We start from the raw sequence: 26,122 nt of genomic DNA, 5'->3' as shown, positions 1-26,122 counted from the left end.
GGTTGGAATGGGAAGGAGTTGGATATCACATCTCATCCAATAGGAAGGGTCTCAGGTTTGGAATGGGAAGGAATTGGATATCACATCTCATGTTATAGGAAGGATCTCAGGTTTGGTATTAGAAGCATTGAGATATCATATCTCATGCTATAGGAAGGGTCTCAGGATTAGAATGTGAAGGATTTGGATATCACATCTCATGCTAAAGGAAGGGTCTCAGGTTTGGTAGAAGCATTGAGATATCACGTCTCTGCTATCGGAAGGGTCTCAGGATTGGATTGGGAAGGAGTTGGATATCCCTTCTCATGCTATAGGAAGGGTCTCAGGATTTGAATGGGAAGGAGTTGGGTATCACATCTCATGTTATAGGAAGGGTCTCAGGATTGGAATGGGAAGGATTTGGATATCACATCTCTTGCTATAGGAAGGGTCTCAGGATTGGAATGGGTAGGAGTTGAATATTACTTTCTTGCTATAGGACGGGTCTCATGTTTGGAATGGGAAGCAGTTGGATATCACATATGCTATAGTTAGTGTCTCAGGTTTGGAACGGGAAGGAGTTGGATATCACATCTCATGTTATAGGAAGGGTCTCAGGTTTGGTATAAGCATTGAGATATCACATCTCTGCTATCGGAAGCGGCTCAGGATTGGAATGGGAAGGAGTTGGATATCCCATCTCATGTCATAGGAAGAGTCTCTGGTTTGGTATTAGAATCATTGAGATATCACATCGCATGCTGTAGGAAGGGTCTAAGGATTGGAATGGGATGGACTTGGATATCACATCTCATGCTATAGGTAGGCTCTCAGGTTTGGTATAAGCATTGAGATATCACATCTCATGCTATAGGAAGGGTCTCAGGATTGGAATGGGAAGGAATTGGATATCACATCTCATGCTATAGGAAGGGTCTCAGATGTGGTATAAGCATTGAGATATCACATCTCATGCTAAAGAAAGGTTCTCAGGATTGGAATGGGAAGGAGTTGTATATGACATCTCAGGCCATAGGAAGGGTCTCAGGTTTGGTATAAGCATTGAGATATCACATCTCTGCTATCGGAAGGGTCTCAGGATTGGAATGGGAAGGAGTTGGATATCCCATCTCATGTTATAGGAATGGTCTCAGGTTTGGTATTAGAAGCATAGAGATATCACATCTCATGCTATAGGAAGGGTCTCAGGATTGGAATGGGAAGGAGTTGGATATCACATCTCATGATAAAGGAAGGGTCTAAGGTTTGGAAGGGGAAGGATTTGGATATCACATCTCATGTTATAGGACGGGTCTCAGGTTTGGTATTAGAAGCATTGAGATATCAAGTCTCATGGTATAAGAAGGGTCTCAGAATTGGAATGGGAAGGAGTTGGATATCACACCTCAAGCTATAGGAAGGGTCTCAGGATTGGAATGGGAAGGAGTTTGATATCACATCTCATGCCATAGTATGGGTCTCAGGTTTGGTAGAAGCATTGGGATATCACATCTCATGCTATCGGAAGGGTATCAGTATTGGATTTGGAAGAAGTTGGATATCCCATCTCATGCTATAGGAAGGGTCTCAGGTTGGAATGGGAAGGAGTTGGATATCACATTTCATGTTATAGGAAGGGTCTCAGGATTGGAATGGGAAGGACTTGGATTTCATATCTCATGCTATAGGACGGGTCTCAGGTTTGTTATTAGAATCATTGAGATATCATATTGCATGCTGTAGGAAGGGTCTAAGGATTGGAATGGGAAGGACTTGGATATCACATCTCATGCTATAGATAGGCTCTTAGGTTTGGAAAGGGAAGGAGTTGGATATCACATTTCATGCTATAGGAAGGGTCTCAGGATTGGAATGGGAAGTAGTTGGATATCACATCTCATGCTATAGGAAGGGTCTCAGGTTTGGTATAAGCATTGAGATATCACATCTCATGCTATAGGACGGGTCTCAGGATTGGAATGGAAGGAGTTGGATATCACATCTCATGTTATAGGAAGGATCTCAGGTTTGGTATTAGAAGCATTGAGACATCACATCTCATGCTATCGGAAGGGTCTCAGGGTTGGAATGGGAAGGAGTTGGATATCACATCTCATCCAATAGGAAGGGTCTCAGGTTTGGAATGGGAAGGAATTGGATATCACATCTCATGTTATAGGAAGGATCTCAGGTTTGGTATTAGAAGCATTGAGATATCACATCTCATGCTATAGGAAGGGTCTCAGGATTGGAATGTGAAGGATTTGGATATCACATCTCATGCTAAAGGAAGGGTCTCAGGTTTGGTAGAAGCATTGAGATATCACGTCTCTGCTATCGGAAGGGTCTCAGGATTGGATTGGGAAGGAGTTGGATATCCCTTCTCATGCTATAGGAAGGGTCTCAGGATTTGAATGGCAAGGAGTTGGATATCACATCTCATGCCATAGGAAGGGTCTCAGGTTTGTTATACGCATTGAGATATCACATCTCTGCTATCGGAAGGGTCTCAGGATTGGATTGGGAAGGAGTTGGATATCCCTTCTCATGCTATAGGAAGTGTCTCAGGTTGGAATGGGAAGGAGTTGGATATCACATCTCATGTTATAGGAAGGGTCTCAGGATTGGAATGGGAAGGATTTGGATATCACATCTCTTGCTATAGGAAGTGTCTCAGGATTGGAATGGGTAGGAGTTGGATATTACTTTCTTGCTATAGGAAGGGTCTCATGTTTGGAATGGGAAGGAGTTGGATATCACATATGCTATAGTTAGTGTCTCAGGTTTGGAACGGGAAGGAGTTGGATATCACATCTCATGTTATAGGAAGGGTCTCAGGTTTGGTATTAGAATCATTGAGATATCACATCGCATGCTGTAGGAAGGGTCTAAGGATTGGAATGGGATGGACTTGGATATCACATCTCATGCTATAGGTAGGCTCTCAGGTTTGGTATAAGCATTGAGATATCACATCTCATGCTATAGGAAGGGTCTCAGGATTAGAATGGGAAGGATTTGGATATCACATCTCATGCTATAGGAAGGGTCTCAGATTTGGTATAAGCATTGAGATATCACATCTCATGCTAAAGGAAGGGTCTCAGGATTGGAATGGGAAGGAGTTGTATATGACATCTCAGGCCATAGGAAGGGTCTCAGGTTTGGTATAAGCATTGAGATATCACATCTCTGCTATCGGAAGGGTCTCAAGATTGCAATGGGAAGGAGTTGGATATCCCATCTCATTTTATGGGAAGGGTCTCAGGTTTGGTATTAGAAGCATAGAGATATCACATCTCATGCTATAGGAAGGGTCTCAGGATTGGAATGGGAAGGACTTGGATGTCACATCTCATGCTATAGGGAGGGTCTCAAGTTTGATATTAGAAGCATTGAGATACCAAATCTCATGATATCGGAAGGGTCTCAGGATTGGAATGGGAAGGAGTTGGATACCACATCTCATGATAAAGGAAGGGTCTAAGGTTTGGAAGGGGAAGGATTTGGATATCACATCTCATGTTATAGGACGGGTCTCAGGTTTGGTATTAGAAGCATTGAGATATCAAGTCTCATGGTATAAGAAGGGTCTCAGAATTGGAATGGGAAGGAGTTGGATATCACACCTCAAGCTATAGGAAGGGTCTCAGGATTGGAATGGGAAGGAGTTTGATATCACATCTCATGCCATAGTATGGGTCTCAGGTTTGGTAGAAGCATTGGGATATCACATCTCATGCTATCGGAAGGGTATCAGTATTGGATTTGGAAGAAGTTGGATATCCCATCTCATGCTATAGGAAGGGTCTCAGGTTGGAATGGGAAGGAGTTGGATATCACATTTCATGTTATAGGAAGGGTCTCAGGATTGGAATGGGAAGGACTTGGATATCATATCTCATGCTATAGGACGGGTCTCAGGTTTGTTATTAGAATCATTGAGATATCATATTGCATGCTGTAGGAAGGGTCTAAGGATTGGAATGGGAAGGACTTGGATGTCACATCTCATGCTATAGATAGGCTCTTAGGTTTGGAAAGGGAAGGAGTTGGATATCACATTTCATGTTAGAGGAAGGATCTCAGGTTTGGTATTAGAAGCATTGAGATATCACATCTCATGCTATAGGAAGGGTCTCAGGATTGGAATGGGAAGTAGTTGGATATCACATCTCATGCTATAGGAAGGGTCTCAGGTTTGGTATAAGCATTGAGATATCACATCTCATGCTATAGGACGGGTCTCAGGATTGGAATGGAAGGAGTTGGATATCACATCTCATGTTATAGGAAGGATCTCAGGTTTGGTATTAGAAGCATTGAGACATCACATCTCATGCTATAGGAAGGGTCTCAGGGTTGGAATGGGAAGGAGTTGGATATCACATCTCATCCAATAGGAAGGGTCTCAGGATTGGAATGTGAAGGATTTGGATATCACATCTCATGCTAAAGGAAGGGTCTCAGGTTTGGTAGAAGCATTGAGATATCACGTCTCTGCTATCGGAAGGGTCTCAGGATTGGATTGGGAAGGAGTTGGATATCCCTTCTCATGCTATAGGAAGGGTCTCAGGTTTGGTATAAGCAATGAGATATCACATCTCTGCTATCGGAAGGGTCTCAGGATTGGATTGGGAAGGAGTTGGATATCCCTTCTCATGCTATAGGAAGTGTCTCAGGTTGGAATGGGAAGGAGTTGGATATCACATCACATGTTATAGGAAGGGTCTCAGGATTGGAATGGGAAGGATTTGGATATCACATCTCTTGCTACAGGAAGGGTCTCAGGATTGGAATGGGTAGGAGTTGGATATTACTTTCTTGCTATAGGAAGGGTCTCATGTTTGGAATGGGAAGGAGTTGGATATCACATATGCTATAGTTAGTGTCTCAGGTTTGGAACGGGAAGGAGTTGGATATCACATTTCATGTTAGAGGAAGGATCTCAGGTTTGGTATTAGAAGCATTGAGATATCACATCTCATGCTATAGGAAGGGTCTCAGGTTTGGAACGGGAAGGATTTGTATATCACATCTCAGGTTGGTATAAGCATTGAGATATCACATCTCTGCTATCGGAAGTGTCTCAGGATTGGAATGGGAAGGAGTTGGATATCCCATCTCATGTTATAGGACGGGTCTCAGGTTTGTTATTAGAATCATTGAGATATCATATTGCATGCTGTATGAAGGGTCTAAGGGTTGGAATGGGAAGGACTTGGATATCACATCTCATGCTATAGATAGGCTCTTAGGTTTGGAAAGGGAAGGAGTTGGATATCACATTTCATGTTAGAGGAAGGATCTCAGGTTTGGTATTAGAAGCATTGAGATATCACATCTCATGCTATAGGAAGGGTCTCAGGATTGGAATGGGAAGTAGTTGGATATCACATCTCATGCTATAGGAAGGGTCTCAGGTTTGGAACGGGAAGGATTTGTATATCACATCTCAGGTTTGGTATAAGCATTGAGATATCACATCTCTGCTATCGGAAGTGTCTCAGGATTGGAATGGGAAGGAGTTGGATATCCCATCTCATGTTATAGGACGGGTCTCAGGTTTGTTATTAGAATCATTGAGATATCATATTGCATGCTGTATGAAGGGTCTAAGGGTTGGAATGGGAAGGACTTGGATATCACATCTCATGCTATAGATAGGCTCTTAGGTTTGGAAAGGGAAGGAGTTGGATATCACATTTCATGTTAGAGGAAGGATCTCAGGTTTGGTATTAGAAGCATTGAGATATCACATCTCATGCTATAGGAAGGGTCTCAGGATTGGAATGGGAAGTAGTTGGATATCACATCTCATGCTATAGGAAGGGTCTCAGGTTTGGTATAAGCATTGAGATATCACATCTCATGCTATAGGACGGGTCTCAGGATTGGAATGGAAGGAGTTGGATATCACATCTCATGTTATAGGAAGGATCTCAGGTTTGGTATTAGAAGCATTGAGATATCACATCTCATGCTATAGGAAGGGTCTCAGGATTGGAATGGGAAGTAGTTGGATATCACATCTCATGCTATAGGAAGGGTCTCAGGTTTGGTATAAGCATTGAGATATCACATCTCATGCTATAGGACGGGTCTCAGGATTGGAATGGAAGGAGTTGGATATCACATCTCATGTTATAGGAAGGATCTCAGGTTTGGTATTAGAAGCATTGAGACATCACATCTCATGCTATAGGAAGGGTCTCAGGGTTGGAATGGGAAGGAGTTGGATATCACATCTCATCCAATAGGAAGGGTCTCAGGTTTGGAATGGGAAGGAATTGGATATCACATCTCATGTTATAGGAAGGATCTCAGGTTTGGTATTAGAAGCATTGAGATATCACATCTCATGCTATAGGAAGGGTCTCAGGATTGGAATGTGAAGGATTTGGATATCACATCTCATGCTAAAGGAAGGGTCTCAGGTTTGGTAGAAGCATTGAGGTATCACGTCTCTGCTATCGGAAGGGTCTCAGGATTGGATTGGGAAGGAGTTGGATATCCCTTCTCATGCTAAAGGAAGGGTCTCAGGATTTGAATGGCAAGGAGTTGGATATCACATCTCATGCCATAGGAAGGGTCTCAGGTTTGGTATACGCATTGAGATATCACATCTCTGCTATCGGAAGGGTCTCAGGATTGGATTGGGAAGGAGTTGGATATCCCTTCTCATGCTATAGGAAGTGTCTCAGGTTGGAATGGGAAGGAGTTGGATATCACATCTCATGTTATAGGAAGGGTCTCAGGATTGGAATGGGAAGGATTTGGATATCACATCTCTTGCTATAGGAAGTGTCTCAGGATTGGAATGGGTAGGAGTTGGATATTACTTTCTTGCTATAGGAAGGGTCTCATGTTTGGAATGGGAAGGAGTTGGATATCACATATGCTATAGTTAGTGTCTCAGGTTTGGAACGGGAAGGAGTTGGATATCACATCTCATGTTATAGGAAGGGTCTCAGGTTTGGTATTAGAATCATTGAGATATCACATCGCATGCTGTAGGAAGGGTCTAAGGATTGGAATGGGATGGACTTGGATATCACATCTCATGCTATAGGTAGGCTCTCAGGTTTGGTATAAGCATTGAGATATCACATCTCATGCTATAGGAAGGGTCTCAGGATTAGAATGGGAAGGATTTGGATATCACATCTCATGCTATAGGAAGGGTCTCAGATTTGGTATAAGCATTGAGATATCACATCTCATGCTAAAGGAAGGGTCTCAGGATTGGAATGGGAAGGAGTTGTATATGACATCTCAGGCCATAGGAAGGGTCTCAGGTTTGGTATAAGCATTGAGATATCACATCTCTGCTATCGGAAGGGTCTCAGGATTGCAATGGGAAGGAGTTGGATATCCCATCTCATCTTAGTGGAAGGGTCTCAGGTTTGGTATTAGAAGCATAGAGATATCACATCTCATGCTATAGGAAGGGTCTCAGGATTGGAATGGGAAGGACTTGGATGTCACATCTCATGCTATAGGGAGGGTCTCAAGTTTGATATTAGAAGCATTGAGATACCAAATCTCATGATATCGGAAGGGTCTCAGGATTGGAATGGGAAGGAGTTGGATACCACATCTCATGATAAAGGAAGGGTCTAAGGTTTGGAAGGGGAAGGATTTGGATATCACATCTCATGTTATAGGACGGGTCTCAGGTTTGGTATTAGAAGCATTGAGATATCAAGTCTCATGGTATAAGAAGGGTCTCAGAATTGGAATGGGAAGGAGTTGGATATCACACCTCAAGCTATAGGAAGGGTCTCAGGATTGGAATGGGAAGGAGTTTGATATCACATCTCATGCTATAGGACGGGTCTCAGGTTTGTTATTAGAATCATTGAGATATCATATTGCATGCTGTAGGAAGGGTCTAAGGATTGGAATGGGAAGGAGTTGGATATCACATCTCATCCAATAGGAAGGGTCTTAGGTTTGGAAAGGGAAGGAGTTGGATATCACATTTCATGTTAGAGGAAGGATCTCAGGTTTGGTATTAGAAGCATTGAGATATCACATCTCATGCTATAGGAAGGGTCTCAGGATTGGAATGGGAAGTAGTTGGATATCACATCTCATGCTATAGGAAGGGTCTCAGGTTTGGTATAAGCATTGAGATATCACATCTCATGCTATAGGACGGGTCTCAGGATTGGAATGGAAGGAGTTGGATATCACATCTCATGTTATAGGAAGGATCTCAGGTTTGGTATTAGAAGCATTGAGACATCACATCTCATGCTATAGGAAGGGTCTCAGGGTTGGAATGGGAAGGAGTTGGATATCACATCTCATCCAATAGGAAGGGTCTCAGGTTTGGAATGGGAAGGAATTGGATATCACATCTCATGTTATAGGAAGGATCTCAGGTTTGGTATTAGAAGCATTGAGATATCATATCTCATGCTATAGGAAGGGTCTCAGGATTAGAATGTGAAGGATTTGGATATCACATCTCATGCTAAAGGAAGGGTCTCAGGTTTGGTAGAAGCATTGAGATATCACGTCTCTGCTATCGGAAGGGTCTCAGGATTGGATTGGGAAGGAGTTGGATATCCCTTCTCATGCTATAGGAAGGGTCTCAGGATTTGAATGGGAAGGAGTTGGGTATCACATCTCATGTTATAGGAAGGGTCTCAGGATTGGAATGGGAAGGATTTGGATATCACATCTCTTGCTATAGGAAGGGTCTCAGGATTGGAATGGGTAGGAGTTGAATATTACTTTCTTGCTATAGGACGGGTCTCATGTTTGGAATGGGAAGCAGTTGGATATCACATATGCTATAGTTAGTGTCTCAGGTTTGGAACGGGAAGGAGTTGCATATCACATCTCATGTTATAGGAAGGGTCTCAGGTTTGGTATAAGCATTGAGATATCACATCTCTGCTATCGGAAGCGGCTCAGGATTGGAATGGGAAGGAGTTGGATATCCCATCTCATGTCATAGGAAGAGTCTCTGGTTTGGTATTAGAATCATTGAGATATCACATCGCATGCTGTAGGAAGGGTCTAAGGATTGGAATGGGATGGACTTGGATATCACATCTCATGCTATAGGTAGGCTCTCAGGTTTGGTATAAACATTGAGATATCACATCTCATGCTATAGGAAGGGTCTCAGGATTGGAATGGGAAGGAATTGGATATCACATCTCATGCTATAGGAAGGGTCTCAGATGTGGTATAAGCATTGAGATATCACATCTAATGCTAAAGAAAGGTTCTCAGGATTGGAATGGGAAGGAGTTGTATATGACATCTCAGGCCATAGGAAGGGTCTCAGGTTTGGTATAAGCATTGAGATATCACATCTCTGCTATCGGAAGGGTCTCAGGATTGGAATGGGAAGGAGTTGGATATCCCATCTCATGTTATAGGAATGGTCTCAGGTTTGGTATTAGAAGCATAGAGATATCACATCTCATGCTATAGGAAGGGTCTCAGGATTGGAATGGGAAGGACTTGGATGTCACATCTCATGCTATAGGGAGGGTCTCAAGTTTGATATTAGAAGCATTGAGATAACAAATCTCATGATATCGGAAGGGTCTCAGGATTGGAATGGGAAGGAGTTGGATATCACATCTCATGATAAAGGAAGGGTCTAAGGTTTGGAAGGGGAAGGATTTGGATATCACATCTCATGTTATAGGACGGGTCTCAGGTTTGGTATTAGAAGCATTGAGATATCAAGTCTCATGGTATAAGAAGGGTCTCAGAATTGGAATGGGAAGGAGTTGGATATCACACCTCAAGCTATAGGAAGGGTCTCAGGATTGGAATGGGAAGGAGTTTGATATCACATCTCATGCCATAGTATGGGTCTCAGGTTTGGTAGAAGCATTGGGATATCACATCTCATGCTATCGGAAGGGTATCAGTATTGGATTTGGAAGAAGTTGGATATCCCATCTCATGCTATAGGAAGGGTCTCAGGTTGGAATGGGAAGGAGTTGGATATCACATTTCATGTTATAGGAAGGGTCTCAGGATTGGAATGGGAAGGACTTGGATATCATATCTCATGCTATAGGACGGGTCTCAGGTTTGTTATTAGAATCATTGAGATATCATATTGCATGCTGTAGGAAGGGTCTAAGGATTGGAATGGGAAGGACTTGGATATCACATCTCATGCTATAGATAGGCTCTTAGGTTTGGAAAGGGAAGGAGTTGGATATCACATTTCATGTTAGAGGAAGGATCTCAGGTTTGGTATTAGAAGCATTGAGATATCACATCTCATGCTATAGGAAGGGTCTCAGGATTGGAATGGGAAGTAGTTGGATATCACATCTCATGCTATAGGAAGGGTCTCAGGTTTGGTATAAGCATTGAGATATCACAACTCATGCTATAGGACGGGTCTCAGGATTGGAATGGAAGGAGTTGGATATCACATCTCATGTTATAGGAAGGATCTCAGGTTTGGTATTAGAAGCATTGAGACATCACATCTCATGCTATAGGAAGGGTCTCAGGGTTGGAATGGGAAGGAGTTGGATATCACATCTCATCCAATAGGAAGGGTCTCACGTTTGGAATGGGAAGGAATTGGATATCACATCTCATGCTATAGGAAGGATCTCAGGTTTGGTATTAGAAGCATTGAGATATCACATCTCATGCTATAGGAAGGGTCTCAGGATTGGAATGTGAAGGATTTGGATATCACATCTCATGCTAAAGGAAGGGTCTCAGGTTTGGTAGAAGCATTGAGATATCACGTCTCTGCTATCGGAAGGGTCTCAGGATTGGATTGGGAAGGAGTTGGATATCCCTTCTTATGCTATAGGAAGGGTCTCAGGATTTGAATGGCAAGGAGTTTGGATATTCCCATCTCATGTTATAGGAAGGGTCTCAGGTTTGGTATTAGAAGCATTGAGATATCACATCTCATGCTATAGGAAGGGTCTCAGGATTGGAATGGGAAGGACTTGGATATCACATCTCATGCTATAGGGAGGGTCTCAAGTTTGATATTAGAAGCTTTGAGATATCACATCTCATGATATCGGAAGGGTCTCAGGATTGGAATGGGAAGGAGTTGGATATCACATCTCATGATAAAGGAAGGGTCTAAGGTTTGGAAGGGGAAGGATTTGGATATCACATCTCATGTTATATTACGGGTCTCAGGTTTGGTATTAGAAGCATTGAGATATCAAGTCTCAGAGTATAGGAAGGGTCTCAGAATTGGAATGGGAAGGAGTTGGATATCACATCTCAAGCTATAGGAAGGGTCTCAGGATTGGAATGGGAAGGACTTGGATATCACATCTCATGCTATAGGAAGGCTCTCAGGTTTGGAAGTGGAAAGAGTTGGATATCACATTTCATGTTAGAGGTAGGATCTCAGGTTTGGTATTAGAGGCATTGAGATATCACATCTCATGCTATCAGAAGGGTCTCAGGAATGGAATGGGAAGGAGTTGGATATCACATCTCATGCTAAAGGGAGGGTCTCAGGTTTGGATGGGGAAGGATTTGGATATCACACCTTATGTTATAGGAAGGATCTCAGGTTTGGTATTAGAAGCATTGAGATATCACATCTCATGCTATCGGAAGGATCTCAGGTTTGGTATTAGAAGCACTGAGATATCACATCTCATGCTATCAGAAGGGTCTCAGGATTGGAATGGGAAGGAGTTGGATATCACATCTCATGTTATATTACGGGTCTCAGGTTTGGTATTAGAAGCATTGAGATATCAAGTCTCAGAGTATAGGAAGGGTCTCAGAATTGGAATGGGAAGGAGTTGGATATCACATCTCAAGCTATAGGAAGGGACTCAGGATTGGAATGGGAAGGACTTGGATATCACATCTCATGCTATAGGAAGGCTCTCAGGTTTGGAAGGGGAAAGAGTTGGATATCACATTTCATGTTAGAGGTAGGATCTCAGGTTTGGTATTAGAGGCATTGAGATATCACATCTCATGCTATCAGAAGGGTCTCAGGAATGGAATGGGAAGGAGTTGGATATCACATCTCATGCTAAAGGGAGGGTCTCAGGTTTGGAAGGGGAAGGATTTGGATATCACATCTCATGTTATAGGAAGGATCTCAGGTTTGGTATTAGAAGCATTGAGATATCACATCTCATGCTATCGGAAGGATCTCAGGTTTGGTATTAAAAGCATTGAGATATCACATCTCATGCTATCAGAAGGGTCTCAGTATTGGAATGGGAAGGAGTTGGATATCACATCTCATGCTAAAGGGAAGGTCTCAGGTTTGGAAGGGGAAGGATTTGGATATCACATCTCATGTTATCGGAAGGATCTCACGTTTGGTATTAGAAGTATTGATATATCATATCTCATGCTATAGGAAGGGTCTCAGGATTGGAATGGGAAGGAGTAGGATATCACATCTCATGCTATAGGAAGGGTCTCAGGTTTGGTATAAGCAGTGAGATATCACATCTCATGCTATAGGAAGTGTCTCAGGATTGGAATGGGAAGGAGTTGGATATCACATCTCATGTTATAGGAAGGATCTCAGGTTTGGTATAAGCATTGAGATATCACATCTCTGCTATCGGAAGGGTCTCAGGATTGGAATGGGAAGGACTTGGATATCACATCTCATGCTATAGGGAGGGTCTCAAGTTTGATATTAGAAGCTTTGAGATATCCCATCTCATGATATTGGAAGGGTCTCAGGATTGGAATGGGTAGGAGTTGGATATCACATCTCATGATAAAGGAAGGGTCTAAGGTTTGGAAGGGGAAGGATTTGGATATCACATCTCATGTTATATTACGGGTCTCACGTTTGGTATTAGAAGCATTGAGATATCAAGTCTCATAGTATAGGAAGGGTCTCAGAATTGGAATGGGAAGGAGTTGGATATCACATCTCAAGCTATAGGAAGGGTCTCAGGATTGGAATGGGAAGGACTTGGATATCACATCTCATGCTATAGGAAGGCTCTCAGGTTTGGAAGGGGAAAGAGTTGGATATCACATTTCATGTTAGAGGTAGGATCTCAGGTTTGGTATTAGAGGCATTGAGATATCACATCTCATGCGATCAGAAGGGTCTCAGGAATGGAATGGGAAGGAGTTGGATATCACATCTCATGCTAAAGGGAGGGTCTCAGGTTTGGAAGGGAAAGAATTTGGATATCACATCTCATGTTATAGGAAGGATCTCAGGTTTGGTATTAGAAGCATTGAGATATCACATCTCATGCTATCGGAAGGATCTCAGGTTTGGTATTAGAAGAATTGAGATATCACATCTCATGCTATCAGAAGAGTCTCAGGATTGGAATAGGAAGGAGTTGGATATCACATCTCATGCTAAAGGGAGGGTCTCAGGTTTGGAAGGGGAAGGATTTGGATATCACATCTCATGTTATCGGAAGGATCTCACGTTTGGTATTAGAAGTATTGAGATATCATATCTCATGCTATAGGAAGGGTCTCAGGATTGGAATGGGAAGGAGTTGGATATCACATCTCATGCTATAGGGAGGGTCTCAGGATTGGAATGGGAAGGACTTAGATATCACATATCATGCTATAGGGAGGGTCTCAGTTTTGATATTAGAAGCATTGAGATATCACATCTCATGCTATCGGAAGTGTCTCAGGATTGGAATGGGAAGGTGCTGGATATCACATCTCATGCTAAAGGAAGGGTCTCAGGTTTGGAACGGGAAGGATTTGGATATCACATCTCATGTTATAGGAAGGGTCTCAGGTTTGGTATAAGCATTGAGATATCACATCTCTGCTATCGGAAGTGTCTCAGGATTGGAATGGGAAGGAGTTGGATATCCCATCTCATGTTATAGGACGGGTCTCAGGTTTGTTATTAGAATCATTGAGATATCATATTGCATGCTGTAGGAAGGGTCTAAGGGTTGGAATGGGAAGGACTTGGATATCACATCTCATGCTATAGATAGGCTCTTAGGTTTGGAAAGGGAAAGAGTTGGATATCACATTTCATGTTAGAGGAAGGATATCAGGTTTGGTTTTAGAAGCATTGAGATATCACATCTCATGCTATAGGAAGGGTCTCAGGATTGGAATGGGAAGCAGTTGGATATCACATCTCATGCTATAGGAAGGGTCTCAGGTTTGGTATAAGCATTGAGATATCACATCTCATGCTATAGGACGGGTCTCAGGATTGGAATGGAAGGAGTTGGATATCACATCTCATGTTATAGGAAGGATCTCAGGTTTGGTATTAGAAGCATTGAGACATCACATCTCATGCTATAGAAAGGGTCTCAGGGTTGGAATGGGAAGGAGTTGGATATCACATCTCATCCAATAGGAAGGGTCTCAGGTTTGGAATGGTAAGGAATTGGATATCACATCTCATGTTATAGGAAGGATCTCAGGTTTGGTATTAGAAGCATTGAGATATCACATCTCATGCTATAGGAAGGGTCTCAGGATTGGAATGTGAAGGATTTGGATATCACATCTCATGCTAAAGGAAGGGTCTCAGGTTTGGTAGAAGCATTGAGATATCACGTCTCTGCTATCGGAAGGGTCTCAGGATTGGATTGGGAAGGACTTGGATATCACATCTCATGCCATAGGAAGGGTCTCAGGTTTGGTATAAGCATTGAGATATCACATCTCTGCTATCGGAAGGGTCTCAGGATTGGATTGGGAAGGAGTTGGATATCCCTTCTCATGCTATAGGAAGTGTCTCAGGTTGGAATGGGAAGGAGTTGGATATCACATCTCATGTTATAGGAAGGGTCTCAGGATTTGAATGGGAAGGATTTGGATATCACATCTCTTGCTATAGGAAGGGTCTCAGGATTGGCATGGGTAGGAGTTGGATATTACTTTCTTGCTATAGGAAGGGTCTCATGTTTGGAATGGGAAGGAGTTGGATATCACATATGCTATAGTTAGTGTCTCAGGTTTGGAACGGGAAGGAGTTGGATATCACATCTCATGTTATAGGAAGAGTCTCTGGTTTGGTATTAGAATCATTGAGATATCACATCGCATGCTGTAGGAAGGGTCTAAGGATTGGAATGGGATGGACTTGGATATCACATCTCATGCTATAGGTAGGCTCTCAGGTTTGGTATAAGCATTGAGATATCACATCTCATGCTATAGGAAGGGTCTCAGGATTGGAATGGGAAGGAATTGGATATCACATCTCATGCTATAGGAAGGGTCTCAGATTTGGTATAAGCATTGAGATATCACATCTCATGCTAAAGGAAGGGTCTCAGGATTGGAATGGGAAGGAGTTATATATGACATCTCTTTCAACAGGAAGGTTCTCAGGTTTGGTATAAGCATTGAGATATCACATCTCTGCTATCGGAAGGGTCTCAGGATTGGAATGGGAAGGAGTTGGATATCCCATCTCATGTTATAGGAAGGGTCTCAGGTTTGGTATTAGAAGCATAGAGATATCACATCTCATGCTATAGGAAGGGTCTCAGGATTTGAATGGCAAGGAGTTGGATATCACATCTCATGCCATATGAAGGGTCTCAGGTTTGGTATAAGCATTGAGATATCACATCTCTGCTATCGGAAGGGTCTCAGGATTGGATTGGGAAGGAGTTGGATATCCCTTCTCATGCTATAGGAAGTGTCTCAGGTTGGAATGTGAAGGAGTTGGATATCACATCTCATGTTATAGGAAGGGTCTCAGGATTGGAATGGGAAGGATTTGGATATCACATCTCTTGCTATATGAAGGGTCTCAGGATTGGAATGGGTAGGAGTTGGATATTGCTTTCTTGCTATAGGAAGGCTCTCAGGTTTGGAAGGGGAAAGAGTTGGATATCACATATGCTATAGTTAGTGTCTCAGGTTTGGAACGGGAAGGAGTTGGATATCACATCTCATGTTATAGGAAGGGTCTCAGGTTTGGTATAAGCATTGAGATATCACATCTCAGCTATCGGAAGTGGCTCAGGATTGGAATGGGAAGGAGTTGGATATCCCATCTCATGTTATAGGAAGAGTCTCTGGTTTGGTATTAGAATCATTGAGATATCACATCGCATGCTGTAGGAAGGGTCTAAGGATTGGAATGGGATGGACTTGGATATCACATCTCATGCTATAGGTAGGCTCTCAGGTTTGGAATGGGAAGGAATTGGATATCACATCTCATGCTATAGGAAGGGTCTCAGATTTGGTATAAGCATTGAGATATCACATCTCATGCTAAAGGAAGGGTCTCAGGATTGGAATGGGAAGGAGTTGTATATGACATCTCAGGCCATAGGAAGGTTCTCAGGGTTGGTATAAGCATTGAGATATCACATCTCTGCTATCGGAAGGGTCTCAGGATTGGAATCGGAAGGAGTTGGATATCCCATCTCATGTTATAGGAAGGGTCTCAGGTTTGGTATTAGAAGCATAGAGATATCACATCTCATGCTATAGGAAGGGTCTCAGGATTGGAATGGGAAGGACTTGGATGTCACATCTCATGCTATAGGGAGGGTCTCAAGTTTGATATTAGAAGCATTGAGATAACAAATCTCATGATATCGGAAGGGTCTCAGGATTGGAATGGGAAGGTGTTGGATATCACATCTCATGATAAAGGAAGGGTCTAAGGTTTGGAAGGGGAAGGATTTGGATATCACATCTCATGTTATAGGACGGGTCTCAGGTTTGGTATTAGAAGCATTGAGATATCAAGTCTCATGGTATAAGAAGGGTCTCAGAATTGGAATGGGAAGAGTTGGATATCACACCTCAAGCTATAGGAAGGGTCTCAGGATTGGAATGGGAAGGAGTTTGATATCACATCTCATGCCATAGTATGGGTCTCAGGTTTGGTAGAAGCATTGGGATATCACATCTCATGCTATCGGAAGGGTATCAGTATTGGATTTGGAAGAAGTTGGATATCCCATCTCATGCTATAGGAAGAGTCTCAGGTTTGGTATAAGCATTGAGATATCACATCTCATGCTATAGGACGGGTCTCAGGATTGGAATGGAAGGAGTTGGATATCACATCTCATGTTATAGGAAGGATCTCAGGTTTGGTATTAGAAGCATTGAGACATCACATCTCATGCTATAGGAAGGGTCTCAGGGTTGGAATGGGAAGGAGTTGGATATCACATCTCATCCAATATGAAGGGTTTCAGGTTTGGAATGGGAAGGAATTGGATATCACATCTCATGTTTTAGGAAGGATCTCAGGTTTGGTATTAGAAGCATTGAGTTATCACATCTCATGCTATAGGAAGGGTCTCAGGATTGGAATGTGAAGGATTTGGATATCACATCTCATGCTAAAGGAAGGGTCTCAGGTTTGGTAGAAGCATTGAGATATCACGTCTCTGCTATCGGAAGGGTCTCAGGATTGGATTGGGAAGGAGTTGGATATCCCTTCTCATGCTATAGGAAGGGTCTCAGGATTTGAATGGCGAGGAGTTGGATATCACATCTCATGCCATAGGAAGGGTGTCAGGTTTGGTATAAGCATTGAGATATCACATCTCTGCTATCGGAAGGGTCTCAGGATTGGATTGGGAAGGAGTTGGATATCCCTTCTCATGCTATAGGAAGTGTCTCAGGTTGGAATGGGAAGGAGTTGGATATCACATCTCATGTTATAGGAAGGGTCTCAGGATTGGAATGGGAAGGATTTGGATATCACATCTCTTGCTATAGGAAGGGTCTCAGGATTGGAATGGGTAGGAGTTGGATATTACTTTCTTGCTATAGGAAGGGTCTCATGTTTGGAATGGGAAGGAGTTGGATATCACATATGCTATAGTTAGTGTCTCAGGTTTGGAACGGGAAGGAGTTGGATATCACATCTCATGTTATAGGAAGGGTCTCAGGTTTGGTATAAGCATTGAGATATCACATCTCCGCTATCGGAAGCGGCTCAGGATTGGAATTGGAAGGAGTTGGATATCCCATCTCATGTTATAGTAAGAGTCTCTGGTTTGGTATTAGAATCATTGAGATATCACATCGCATGATGTAGGAAGGGTCTAAGGATTGGAATGGGATGGACTTGGATATCACATCTCATGCTATAGGTAGGCTCTCAGGTTTGGTATAAGCATTGAGATATCACATCTCGTGCTATAGGAAGGGTCTCAGGATTGGAATGGGAAGGATTTGGATATCACATCTCATGCTATAGGAAGGGTCTCAGATTTGGTATAAGCATTGAGATATCACATCTCATGCTAAAGGAAGGGTCTCAGGATTGGAATGGGAAGGAGTTGTATATGACATCTCAGGCCATAGGAAGGGTCTCAGGTTTGGTATAAGCATTGAGATATCACATCTCTGCTATCGGAAGGGTCTCAGGATTGGAATGAGAAGGAGTTGGATATCCCATCTCATGTTATAGGAAGGGTCTCAGGTTTGGTATTAGAAGCATAGAGATATCACATCTCATGATAAAGGAAGGGTCTCAGGATTGGAATGGGAAGGAGTTGGATACCACATCTCATGATAAAGGAAGGGTCTAAGGTTTGGAAGGGGAAGGATTTGGATATCACATCTCATGTTATAGGACGGGTCTCAGGTTTGGTATTAGAAGCATTGAGATATCAAGTCTCATGGTATAAGAAGGGTCTCAGAATTGGAATGGGAAGGAGTTGGATATCACACCTCAAGCTATAGGAAGGGTCTCAGGATTGGAATGGGAAGGAGTTTGATATCACATCTCATGCCATAGTATGGGTCTCAGGTTTGGTAGAAGCATTGGGATATCACATCTCATGCTATCGGAAGGGTATCAGTATTGGATTTGGAAGAAGTTGGATATCCCATCTCATGCTATAGGAAGGGTCTCAGGTTGGAATGGGAAAGAGTTGGATATCACATTTCATGTTATAGGAAGGGTCTCAGGATTGGAATGGGAAGGACTTGGATATCATATCTCATGCTATAGGACGGGTCTCAGGTTTGTTGTTAGAATCATTGAGATATCATATTGCATGCTGTAGGAAGGGTCTAAGGATTGGAATGGGAAGGCCTTGGATATCACATCTCATGCTATAGATAGGCTCTTAGGTTTGGAAAGGGAAGGAGTTGGATATCACATTTCATGTTAGAGGAAGGATCTCAGGTTTGGTATTAGAAGCATTGAGATATCACATCACATACTATAGGAAGGGTCTCAGGATTGGAATGGAAGGAGTTGGATATCACATCTCATGTTATAGGAAGGATCTCAGGTTTGGTATTAGAAGCATTGAGACATCACATCTCATGCTATAGGAAGGGTCTCAGGGTTGGAATGGGAAGGAGTTGGATATCACATCTCATCCAATAGGAAGGGTCTCAGGTTTGGAATGGGAAGGAATTGGATATCACATCTCATGCTATAGGAAGGATCTCAGGTTTGGTATTAGAAGCATTGAGATATCACATCTCATGCTATAGGAAGGGTCTCAGGATTGGAATGTGAAGGATTTGGATATCACATCTCATGCTAAAGGAAGGGTCTCAGGTTTGGTAGAAGCATTGAGATATCACGTCTCTGCTATCGGAAGGGTCTCAGGATTGGATTGGGAAGGAGTTGGATATCCCTTCTCATGCTATAGGAAGGGTCTCAGGATTTGAATGGCAAGGAGTTGGATATCACATCTCATGCCATAGGAAGGGTCTCAGGTTTGGTATAAGCATTGAGATATCACATCTCTGCTATCGGAAGGGTCTCAGGATTGGAATGGGAAGGAGTTGGATATTCCCATCTCATGTTATAGGAAGGGTCTCAGGTTTGGTATTAGAAGCATTGAGATATCACATCTCATGCTATAGGAAGGGTCTCAGGATTGGAATGGGAAGGACTTGGATATCACATCTCATGCTATAGGGAGGGTCTCAAGTTTGATATTAGAAGCTTTGAGATATCACATCTCATGATATCGAAAGGGTCTCAGGATTGGAATGGGAAGGAGTTGGATATCACATCTCATGATAAAGGAAGGGTCTAAGGTTTGGAAGTGGAAGGATTTGGATATCACATCTCATGTTATATTACGGGTCTCAGGTTTGGTATTAGAAGCATTGAGATATCAAGTCTCAGAGTATAGGAAGGGTCTCAGAATTGGAATGGGAAGGAGTTGGATATCACATCTCAAGCTATAGGAAGGGTCTCAGGATTGGAATGGGAAGGACTTAGATATCACATATCATGCTATAGGGAGGGTCTCAGTTTTGATATTAGAAGCATTGAGATATCACATCTCATGCTATCGGAAGTGTCTCAGGATTGGAATGGGAAGGAGCTGGATATCACATCTCATGCTAAAGGGAGGGTCGCAGGTTTGGAAGGGGAAGGATTTGGATATCACATCTCATGTTATAGGAAGGATCTCAGGTTTGGTATTAGAAGCATTGAGATATCACATCTCATGCTATCGGAAGGATCTCAGGTTTGGTATTAGAAGCATTGAGATATCACATCTCATGCTATCAGAAGGGTCTCAGGATTGGAATGGGAAGGAGTTGGATATCACATCTCATGCTAAAGGTAGGGTCTCAGGTTTGGAAGGGGAAGGATTTGGATATCACATCTCATGTTATCGGAAGGATCTCACGTTTGGTATTAGAAGTATTGAGATATCATATCTCATGCTATAGGAAGGGTCTCAGGATTGGAATGGGAAAGAGTTGGATATCACATCTCATGCTATAGGGAGTGTCTCAGGATTGGAATGGGAAGGACTTAGATATCACATATCAAGCTATAGGGAGGGTCTCAGTTTTGATATTAGAAGCATTGAGATATCACATCTCATGCTATCGGAAGTGTCTCAGGATTGGAATGGGAAGGAGCTGGATATCACATCTCATGCTAAAGGAAGGGTCTCAGGTTTGGAACGGGAAGGATTTGGACATCACATCTCATGTTATAGGAAGGGTCTCAGGTTTGGTATAAGCATTGAGATATCACATCTCTGCTATCGGAAGTGTCTCAGGAATGGAATGGGAAGGAGTTGGATATACCATCTCATGTTATAGGACGGGTCTCAGGTTTGTTATTAGAATCATTGAGATATCATATTGCATGCTGTAGGAAGGGTCTAAGGGTTGGAATGGGAAGGACTTGGATATCACATCTTATGCTATAGATAGGCTCTTAGGTTTGGAAAGGGAAGGAGTTGGATATCACATTTCATGTTAGAGGAAGGATCTCAGGTTTGGTATTAAAAGCATTGAGATATCACATCTCATGCTATAGGAAGGGTCTCAGGATTGGAATGGGAAGTAGTTGGATATCACATCTCATGCTATAGGAAGGGTCTCAGGTTTGGTATAAGCATTGAGATATCACATCTCATGCTATAGGACGGGTCTCAGGATTGGAATGGAAGGAGTTGGATATCACATCTCATGTTATAGGAAGGATCTCAGGTTTGGTATTAGAAGCATTGAGACATCACATCTCATGCTATAGTAAGGGTCTCAGGGTTGGAATGGGAAGGAGTTGGATATCACATCTCATCCAATAGGAAGGGTCTCAGGTTTGGAATGGGAAGGAATTGGATATCACATCTCATGTTATAGGAAGGATCTCAGGTTTGGTATTAGAAGCATTGAGATATCACATCTCATGCTATAGGAAGGGTCTCAGGATTGGAATGTGAAGGATTTGGATATCACATCTCATGCTAAAGGAAGGGTCTCAGGTTTGGTAGAAGCATTGAGATATCACGTCTCTGCTATCGGAAGGGTCTCAGGATTGGATTGGGAAGGATTTGGATATCACATCTCATGCCATAGGAAGGGTCTCAGGTTTGGTATAAGCATTGAGATATCACATCTCTGCTATCGGAAGGGTCTCAGGATTGGATTGGGGAGGAGTTGGATATCCCTTCTCATGCTATAGGAAGTGTCTCAGGTTGGAATGGGAAGGAGTTGGATATCACATCTCATGTTATAGGAAGGGACTCAGGATTGGAATGGGAAGGATTTGGATGTCACATCTCTTGCTATAGGAAGGGTCTCAGGATTGGAATGGGTAGGAGTTGGATATTACTTTCTTGCTATAGGAAGGGTCTCATGTTTGGAATGGGAAGGAGTTGGATATCACATATGCTATAGTTAGTGTCTCAGGTTTGGAACGGGAAGGAGTTGGATATCACATCTCATGTTATAGAAAGGGTCTCAGGTTTGGTATAAGCATTGAGATATCACATCTCTGCTATCGGAAGCGGCTCAGGATTGGAATGGGAAAGAGTTGGATATCCCATCTCATGTTATAGTAAGAGTCTCTGGTTTGGTATTAGAATCATTGAGATTTCACATTGCATGCTGTAGGAAGGGTCTAAGGATTGGAATGGGATGGACTTGGATATCACATCTCATGCTATAGGTAGGCTCTCAGGTTTGGTATAAGCATTGAGATATCACATCTCATGCTATAGGAAGGGTCTCAGATTTGGTATAAGCATTGAGATATCACATCTCATGCTAAAGGAAGGGTCTCAGGATTGGAATGGGAAGGAGTTGTATATGACATCTCAGGCCACAGGAAGGGTCTCAGGTTTAGTATAAGCATTGAGATATCACATCTCTGCTATCGGAAGGGTCTCAGGATTGGAATGGGAAGGAGTTGGATATCCCATCTCATGTTATAGGAAGGGTCTCAGGTTTGGTATTAGAAGCATAGAGATATCACATCTCATGCTATAGGAAGGGTCTCAGGATTGGAATGGGAAGGACTTGGATGTCACATCTCATGCTATAGGGAGGGTCTCAAGTTTGATATTAGAAGCATTGAGATAACAAATCTCATGATATCGGAAGGGTCTCCGGATTGGAATGGGAAGGAGTTGGATACCACATCTCATGATAAAGGAAGGGTCTAAGGTTTGGAAGGGGAAGGATTTGGATATCACATCTCATGTTATAGGACGGGTCTCAGGTTTGGTATTAGAAGCATTGAGATATCAAGTCTCATGGTATAAGAAGGGTCTCAGAATTGGAATGGGAAGGAGTTGGATATCACACCTCAAGCTATAGGAAGGGTCTCAGAATTGGAATGGGAAGGAGTTTGATATCACATCTCATGCCATAGTATGGGTCTCAGGTTTGGTAGAAGCATTGGGATATCACATCTCATGCTATCGGAAGGGTATCAGTATTGGATTTGGAAGAAGTTGGATATCCCATCTCATGCTATAGGAAGGGTCTCAGGTTGGAATGGGAAGGAGTTGGATACCACATTTCATGTTATAGGAAGGGTCTCAGGATTGGAATGGGAAGGACTTGGATATCATATCTCATGCTATAGGACGGGTCTCAGGTTTGTTATTAGAATCATTGAGATATCATATTGCATGCTGTAGGAAGGGTCTAAGGATTGGAATGGGAAGGACTTGGATATCACATCTCATGCTATAGATAGGCTCTTAGGTTTGGAAAGGGAAGGAGTTGGATATCACATTTCATGTTAGAGGAAGGATCTCAGGTTTGGTATTAGAAGCATTGAGACATCACATCTCATGCTATAGGAAGGGTCTCAGGATTGGAATGGGAAGTAGTTGGATATCACATCTCATGCTATAGGAAGGGTCTCAGGTTTGGTATAAGCATTGAGATATCACATCTCATGCTATAGGACGGGTCTCAGGATTGGAATGGAAGGAGTTGGATATCAAATCTCATGTTATAGGAAGGATCTCAGGTTTGGTATTAGAAGCATTGAGACATCACATCTCATGCTATAGGAAGGGTCTCAGGGTTGGAATGGGAAGGAGTTGGATATCACATCTCATCCAATAGGAAGGGTCTCAGGTTTGGAATGGGAAGGAATTGGATATCACATCTCATGTTATAGGAAGGATCTCAGGTTTGGTATTAGAAGCATTGAGATATCACATCTCATGCTATAGGAAGGGTCTCAGGATTGGACTGTGAAGGATTTGGATATCACATCTCATGCTAAAGGAAGGGTCTCAGGTTTGGTAGAAGCATTGAGATATCACGTCTCTTCTATCGGAAGGGTCTCAGGATTGGATTGGGAAGGAGTTGGATATCCCTTCTCATGCTATAGGAAGGGTCTCAGGATTTGAATGGCAAGGAGTTGGATATCACATCTCATGCCATAGGAAGGGTCTCAGGTTTGGTATAAGCATTGAGATATCACATCTCTGCTATCGGAAGGGTCTCAGGATTGGAATGGGAAGGAGTTGGATATTCCCATCTCATGTTATAGGAAGGGTCTCAGGTTTGGTATTAGAAGCATTGAGATATCACATCTCATGCTATAGGAAGGGTCTCCGGATTGGAATGGGAAGGACTTGGATATCACATCTCATGCTATAGGGAGGGTCTCAAGTTTGATATTAGAAGCTTTGAGATATCACATCTCATGATATCGGAAGGGTCTCAGGATTGGAATGGGAAGGAGTTGGATATCACATCTCATGATAAATGAAGGGTCTAAGGTTTGGAAGGGGAAGGATTTGGATATCACATCTCATGTTATATTACGGGTCTCAGGTTTGGTATTAGAAGCATTGAGATATCAAGTCTCAGAGTATAGGAAGGGTCTCAGAATTGGAATGGGAAGGAGTTGGATATCACATCTCAAGCTATAGGAAGGGTCTCAGGATTGGAATGGGAAGGACTTGGATATCACATCTCATGCTATAGGAAGGCTCTCAGGTTTGGAAGGGGAAAGAGTTGGATATCACATTTCATGTTAGAGGTAGGATCTCAGGTTTGGTATTAGAGGCATTGAGATATCACATCTCATGCTATCAGAAGGGTCTCAGGAATGGAATGGGAAGGAGTTGGATATCACATCTCATGCTAAAGGGAGGGTCTCAGGTTTGGAAGGGGAAGGATTTGGATATCACATCTCATGTTATAGGAAGGATCTCAGGTTTGGTATTAGAAGCATTGAGATATCACATCTCAGGCTATCGGAAGGATCTCAGGTTTGGTATTAGAAGCATTGAGATATCACATCTCATGCTATCAGAAGGGTCTCAGGATTGGAATGGGAAGGAGTTGGATATCACATCTCATGCTATAGATAGGCTCTTAGGTTTGGAAAGGGAAAGAGTTGGATATCACATTTCATGTTAGAGGAAGGATATCAGGTTTGGTTTTAGAAGCATTGAGATATCACATCTCATGCTATAGGAAGGGTCTCAGGATTGGAATGGGAAGCAGTTGGATATCACATCTCATGCTATAGGAAGGGTCTCAGGTTTGGTATAAGCATTGAGATATCACATCTCATGCTATAGGACGGGTCTCAGGATTGGAATGGAAGGAGTTGGATATCACATCTCATGTTATAGGAAGGATCTCAGGTTTGGTATTAGAAGCATTGAGACATCACATCTCATGCTATAGAAAGGGTCTCAGGGTTGGAATGGGAAGGAGTTGGATATCACATCTCATCCAATAGGAAGGGTCTCAGGTTTGGAATGGTAAGGAATTGGATATCACATCTCATGTTATAGGAAGGATCTCAGGTTTGGTATTAGAAGCATTGAGATATCACATCTCATGCTATAGGAAGGGTCTCAGGATTGGAATGTGAAGGATTTGGATATCACATCTCATGCTAAAGGAAGGGTCTCAGGTTTGGTAGAAGCATTGAGATATCACGTCTCTGCTATCGGAAGGGTCTCAGGATTGGATTGGGAAGGACTTGGATATCACATCTCATGCCATAGGAAGGGTCTCAGGTTTGGTATAAGCATTGAGATATCACATCTCTGCTATCGGAAGGGTCTCAGGATTGGATTGGGAAGGAGTTGGATATCCCTTCTCATGCTATAGGAAGTGTCTCAGGTTGGAATGGGAAGGAGTTGGATATCACATCTCATGTTATAGGAAGGGTCTCAGGATTTGAATGGGAAGGATTTGGATATCACATCTCTTGCTATAGGAAGGGTCTCAGGATTGGCATGGGTAGGAGTTGGATATTACTTTCTTGCTATAGGAAGGGTCTCATGTTTGGAATGGGAAGGAGTTGGATATCACATATGCTATAGTTAGTGTCTCAGGTTTGGAACGGGAAGGAGTTGGATATCACATCTCATGTTATAGGAAGAGTCTCTGGTTTGGTATTAGAATCATTGAGATATCACATCGCATGCTGTAGGAAGGGTCTAAGGATTGGAATGGGATGGGCTTGGATATC

Source organism: Ambystoma mexicanum, chromosome 12 (assembly GCF_040938575.1).
Source record: "Ambystoma mexicanum isolate Mex_15411 chromosome 12, UKY_AmexF1_1, whole genome shotgun sequence".
NCBI lineage: Eukaryota > Metazoa > Chordata > Amphibia > Caudata > Ambystomatidae > Ambystoma > Ambystoma mexicanum.
The sequence above is the reverse complement of the archived record's forward strand: the minus strand, read 5'-3'. Positions refer to the sequence as shown.